Source organism: Cebus imitator, unplaced genomic scaffold (assembly GCF_001604975.1).
Source record: "Cebus imitator isolate Cc_AM_T3 unplaced genomic scaffold, Cebus_imitator-1.0 Scaffold464, whole genome shotgun sequence".
NCBI lineage: Eukaryota > Metazoa > Chordata > Mammalia > Primates > Cebidae > Cebus > Cebus imitator.
The window spans coordinates 718,451-723,788 of record NW_016107779.1 but is presented as its reverse complement, the minus strand read 5'-3'; positions in this window follow the sequence as shown (position 1 = coordinate 723,788).

The window sequence follows — 5,338 nt, the reverse complement described above, 5'->3', positions numbered from 1 at the left end:
GGAGGGAAGGGGTTCTTCAGTCTGCCCTATTCCTGTCGCACCACCGTGTTTTCCTCCTGGTCCTCCAGGGAGCCAGGCTTGCTGGAGAGACTGAGGAGAGATTAAATGAGGGACAGATTTGCTTGCAGGACACACATGTGCTTGTTACAGCCTGGGCCCTGGCGCTGGCCCTCAGAAGGCGGAGTGGCCTGGAGGAGCGTCTCATGTGGGGATATTATCTTATCCAAGTGCACCCCAGGGACCTACATTTATTTCCTGCTGCTGATAACTCCACAAGAGCCAGTCAGCCAGCCGGCGAGGTCAGCACGCCTTTCGCCAGCTCTAAACTGCATCTTTCTGATCCGAGGGCTGTGCTTTCTCACCCTGGGGCCCTGCCGCAGCGTCCGCCGGACAGACACCTGCCTTTGTTCTGGGCATTTGGGGCTGGGGTGGGCAGGGCACAGGCCAGAGTGCCAGACTCGGGGTCGGGGCAGGGTTTTCCTTCCAGCAGCCCCATGGGGAGGCCCCGGAGTCTGCATTTCACAGGTGGGGAAATTGAGGCCCATGGTCACACCAGGAGGAGTTCCCACGTGTGCTGGTGGCTGGAAGGAGGCTCCCCAAAGTCTGAGGGCTTGGCCCCAAGCCACCCGAAGACTCCAGCGTGTGAGAGCCGCCAGTCCTGCCTTATAAGCCCAAAGACCGGGTGGCCAGCTCGGGGACCGGGCCGGGCCTTGTAGGGAGACGGCCTGGCTGCCAAGCACTCGCCCCGGACAGCCTCCCGGCGGGGCTAAATTTAGCGGTTCTGTGCAGCGTGGAGGCTCGAGGCCGGCTGGGGCCTCAAGGGAGGGGACACCGCTTCCAACAGGGGCTCCTTAGCCACTCGGGGTCCCGAGGATGCCCAGACGCTGCCTCAGTCCAACCCTGACACCGTCTGGGCTGAGATTCCTGTAATGCCATGCCGCCCCTGAGACACTGGCTGCAGCAGGGCTCTGGGCCAGCCGGGCAGAGCCTGCCACGGGGAGGCTGGGGGAGGGCCGGCAGCTGTGGGGAGGCCTGGGGTGCAGCAGTGGCCCCGGGTTTGGCTTCTCCCATTGCCTGGACCTCTGCTGCTTCACAGGCCTCTCCTACCCCGCCCTCCGGGCTGTGACCCGGCTGAGGCCCTCCCCACTCCCCCCGTGTGTTTAAAGTGTATCGCCCCCTGGTCCTTCTCCATCCGGCTCATCCCTCTGCCCCACTTCCCTTCATCCCCAGCCTCCCTCCACCCTGGATTAAGAGAACTCCCGGGAGGCCAGGGATGGCGGCTCACACCTGTCATCTCAGCATTTTGGGAGGCTGAGGCAGAGGATTGCTTGAGCCCAGGAGTTTGAGAACACCCTGGGCAACATGGTGAAATCCCATCTCTACAAAAAATACAGAAAAAAAAAATTGGCTGATCACAGTGGTGCATGCCTAAAGTCCCAGCAATTTGGGAGGCTGAGGTGGGCGGACCACTTGAGGTCAGGAGTTGGAGACCAGCCTGGTCAACACGGTGTAACCCTGTCTCTACTACAGATACAAAAATTAGCTGGGCCTGGTGGCAGGCGCCTGTAATCCCAGCTACTGGGGAGGCTAAGGCAGGAGAATCGCTTGAGCCTGTGACAGGGAGATTGTGGTGAGCCGAGATCGCGCCACTGCACTCCAGCCTGGGGGATAGAGTGAAACTCAGCCTCAAAAAACAAAAGGAAAACAGAAAAAAACTTATCTGGGCATGGTGGTGCATACCCATAGCCCCAGCTACTTGGGAGGCTGAGGTGGGAGGATCTCCTGAGCCTGGGAGGCTGCAGCAAGGCGTGATCACGCCACTGCACTCCAGCCCGGGTGACACAGCGACACCCGGTCTCAAAACAAATTAATTTATTAAATAAAAATAAAGAGGACTCCTGGGGGCTGGGCTAGACTCTGTCCCTCAAGCACTGAGTGCGGAGCCCTCACGAGGGAGACCCCTCTCCCTGTCAGCTCCTGAAGCTGCGGCCACCTCCACACCAGCATGGTGGCCACATTCACCTCCTCTCTGGCACTTACATCTTTTTTATTTTTCTTTTATTTTCTTCTCCTTTTTTTTCTTGTGAGACGGCGTGAAACTTGTCCAGCCCAGGCTGGAGTGCAGTGGCGTGATCGCGGCTCACTGCAACCTCCACCTCCCGATACAAGCGATTTTCCTGCCTCAGCCTCCGGAGTAGCTGGGACTGCAGGCACCCACCACCACACCTGGCTAATTTTTGTATTTGTGGTAGAGATGGGGTTTCACCATGTTGGCCAGGCTGGTCTCGAACTCCTGACCTCATAATCCGCCCACCTCGGCCTCCCAAAGTGCTGGGTATCAGGTGTGAGCCACCGCACCCGGACTTTTTATGTGTTTTTAGTAGAGATGGGGTTTCACCATGCTGGCCAGGGTGGTCTTCTACTCCTGACCTGAAGTGATCCACCTGCCTTGGCCTTTCAAAGTTCTGGGATTACAGGAGTGAGCCACTACACCCAGCCTTTTTATTCTTTAAATCCAACTGTCTGGAGTGTAATTCACATACAATAAACTGCACCCATTTTAGGCACATGATGTGATGAGCTTTGACAAATGCGTGCGCACACTCCAAATCCATCAGCCTAGATCGCCCCGCCTGCCCCTTTGTGGTCCACCTTCCCCAGCCTGCCCCAGGCCTCCTCCAGAAGGTCAGTCAGGTGGAATGACGCAGGAGGAGCTCCGCTCGGGGGCTGGCTGCCTCTGCTCATTGCCGCTGAAGGTGTGGGCTCCGCGTTCCGGTTGTGTGCCTCGATGATGTGCCCCTTTTGGTTGTGTGGACGCACCACAGCTCGCTTACCCCTCACCTGTTCATGGACATTTGGGGCCTGTGCTGGTAAACCGCTGTGGACACTCGGGGACAGGCCTCCGTGTGTGTGTCTGGCTTCCTTCTCCTCCTGCTCTGACTTTGTGCCTCTGTTTCTCCAAACGAAGCCCCGTTGTGGTCCCTGCCGCCACTGTGAGGCCTGGAGCACGGGGTGTGGGGCTCGAAGACTCCTGGTCTCCAGAGGGGCGGGGTCCCGTGAGCGTGTGGTAGTTGCCAGTTAGAAGTGTGCCAGGGCTTGCCCCGGAATTCCCTCCTGGGCGCGCAGCTGTGAGGTAAGGAGACCTCTGTTTACCTTGGCCGCCCCGTCCTGGCCTGTTGACTCCATGCTGCGTGCTGCACAGAGCTGGACTCGGGCCGGCCGGGATGGGGTGGAGGCAGCAGGCTGGGAAGCCTGGAGCCGACTGCCTCGTACACAGGACCCCCAGCCCATCTCAGACCCACGCCTTGCCTGGGCACCATGGTGCAAGCTAGATGCTCAGATCGGCAGAGAGCCTTGGGCAAGGCACGGCTCAGCCATCCTGCTCGTCTTCCGTAAATGGAGTCCTAGCCCTTGCCTGGCCCATCTCCCGGGGCTGGCTGAAGACATGAGGAGATGAAGTGTGTGGAAGGTTCTGTGGTGTGAGGGGTCTTCCAGGCCGACTGCTGGCTCCTGCTGTGAGCTACGGGCCAACCCCCGGCCCCCAACAGAGGAACCGGGGAGCTCCTGGGTAGCAGGGTGAGGGCGGGGACTGCCTCCTTGTCACGGAGAATCTAAAAGCCTCCATGCTTGGGCTATTTCCCCTCATCCCAGCCTCTCTCTGGCCTGGATTGAGGACTCCTGAGGTCTGGGCTTGGCCCTGCCCCTCAAGCACTCCTCCCCGGATGCTGAGGATGCTGACACCCACAACGCCCACGTGCCAGCACGTGCCCACCCACCGCTTCTGCAGCTGCCACCTCTTTTTTTCCTTCTAAGTCAAGCTGTACTGCAGTGTAATTCACAAACAATAAAATGCACCCATTTTAGACACACGGTTTGGCGAATTTCAATGGCTTTTTTTTTTTTTTTGAGATGGAGTCTCCCTCTGTCGCCCAGGCTGTGGCACGATCTCAGCTCACTGCCACCTCTGCCTCTCAGGTTCAGGTGATTCTCCTGCCTCAGCCTCCCAAGTAGCTGGGACTACAGGTGCACATCGCCACCATGCGAGGCTAACTTTTGTATTTTTAGTATAGGCGGGGTTTCACCATGTTGGCCAGGCTGGTCTCAAACTCCTGACCACAAGCCATCCACCCGCCTTGGCCTCCCAAAGTGCTGGGATTACAGGCGTGAGCCACTGTGTCCGGCCATAATGTTGACTGTTCTGCTGTTTTTGTAATTCTTGTCATTTTTGAGCAAAGGGCTCCAGGTTTTCATTTTGCAACGGGCCCTGCAAATGATGTAGACAATCCTGCCTGTGGCCCCGGGGGCAGGGCCTGAGTCTCCTTCCCGGGGCAGCTGAGTGGAGGATTAGATCCCAAGGCTTCATGATGCATTTGGATGAAATGAGGGCCGTGGTGACTTCCTTCCCAGAGCCCAGCTTCCAGGAAGGTAGGGCCGCCAGAGCGAGTCGGCTCACCCCAAGCAGCCTCGCAGAGGCCCGGGGGGCGCTGTGGGCTGAGGGAAGCCTGGGGAGGTGGCAGGTGCCGGGTGCATTTGAGCTGGGCTTGGAAGGGCCAGAAGTGGATGCGATCCTGGGGTTCGCGGAGGGAGGGAAACAGAGCAGGAGACTTGTGGGACGGGCAGAAGAGCTAGGGCTGAGGCTCCTCTGTGCGACACGAGGGGCCCCCGAGGCTCAGGCTCCAGGCCCAGCCCTGCCCCAGGCCCAACCAGGGAACACCCCCAGCCTCAGTTTCCTCCGTGGTGACATGTGGATCATAAAATGCATAAAAGGGGCTGGGCATGGTGGCTCATGCCTGTAATCCTGGCACTTTGGGATGCCACGGTGGGCGGATACCTTGAGGTCAGGAGTTCCAGACCAGCCTAGCCAGCGTGACGAAACCCCATCTCTACTAAAAATACAAAAAATTAGCCGGCTGTGGTGGCACGTGCCTTCCTGGCAACTCTGGAGTCGAGGCAGCTACTCGGGAGGCGGAGGTTGCAGTGAAACGAGATTGCACCACTGCACTCCAGCCTGGGTGACAGAGCAAGACTCTGTCTCAAATAAATAAATAACGTAAAATAAAATAAAAGGCCTTTGAACTCTTGCACAAATTGCCAACTCCGTTCCCTGAGAATCAAGCCTCCTGAAGCCAGGAGGGTCTACAGTCATTGCACCTGCCACTCGAGTGTGGCTCTCAGAGTCTTGTCTTGGAGGCCAGAGAACAGTCCTGGTGACATGTGAACCCCAGCCCTTCGCTCAGCGTTTCCTGGAGTGGGTGTGGGCAGGGGGTAGGGCCCCAGGTAGACGCCGCGTAGGTGGTGCAGGTGGGAATACTCCCCAGGAAACAGACGTTGAGGGTCC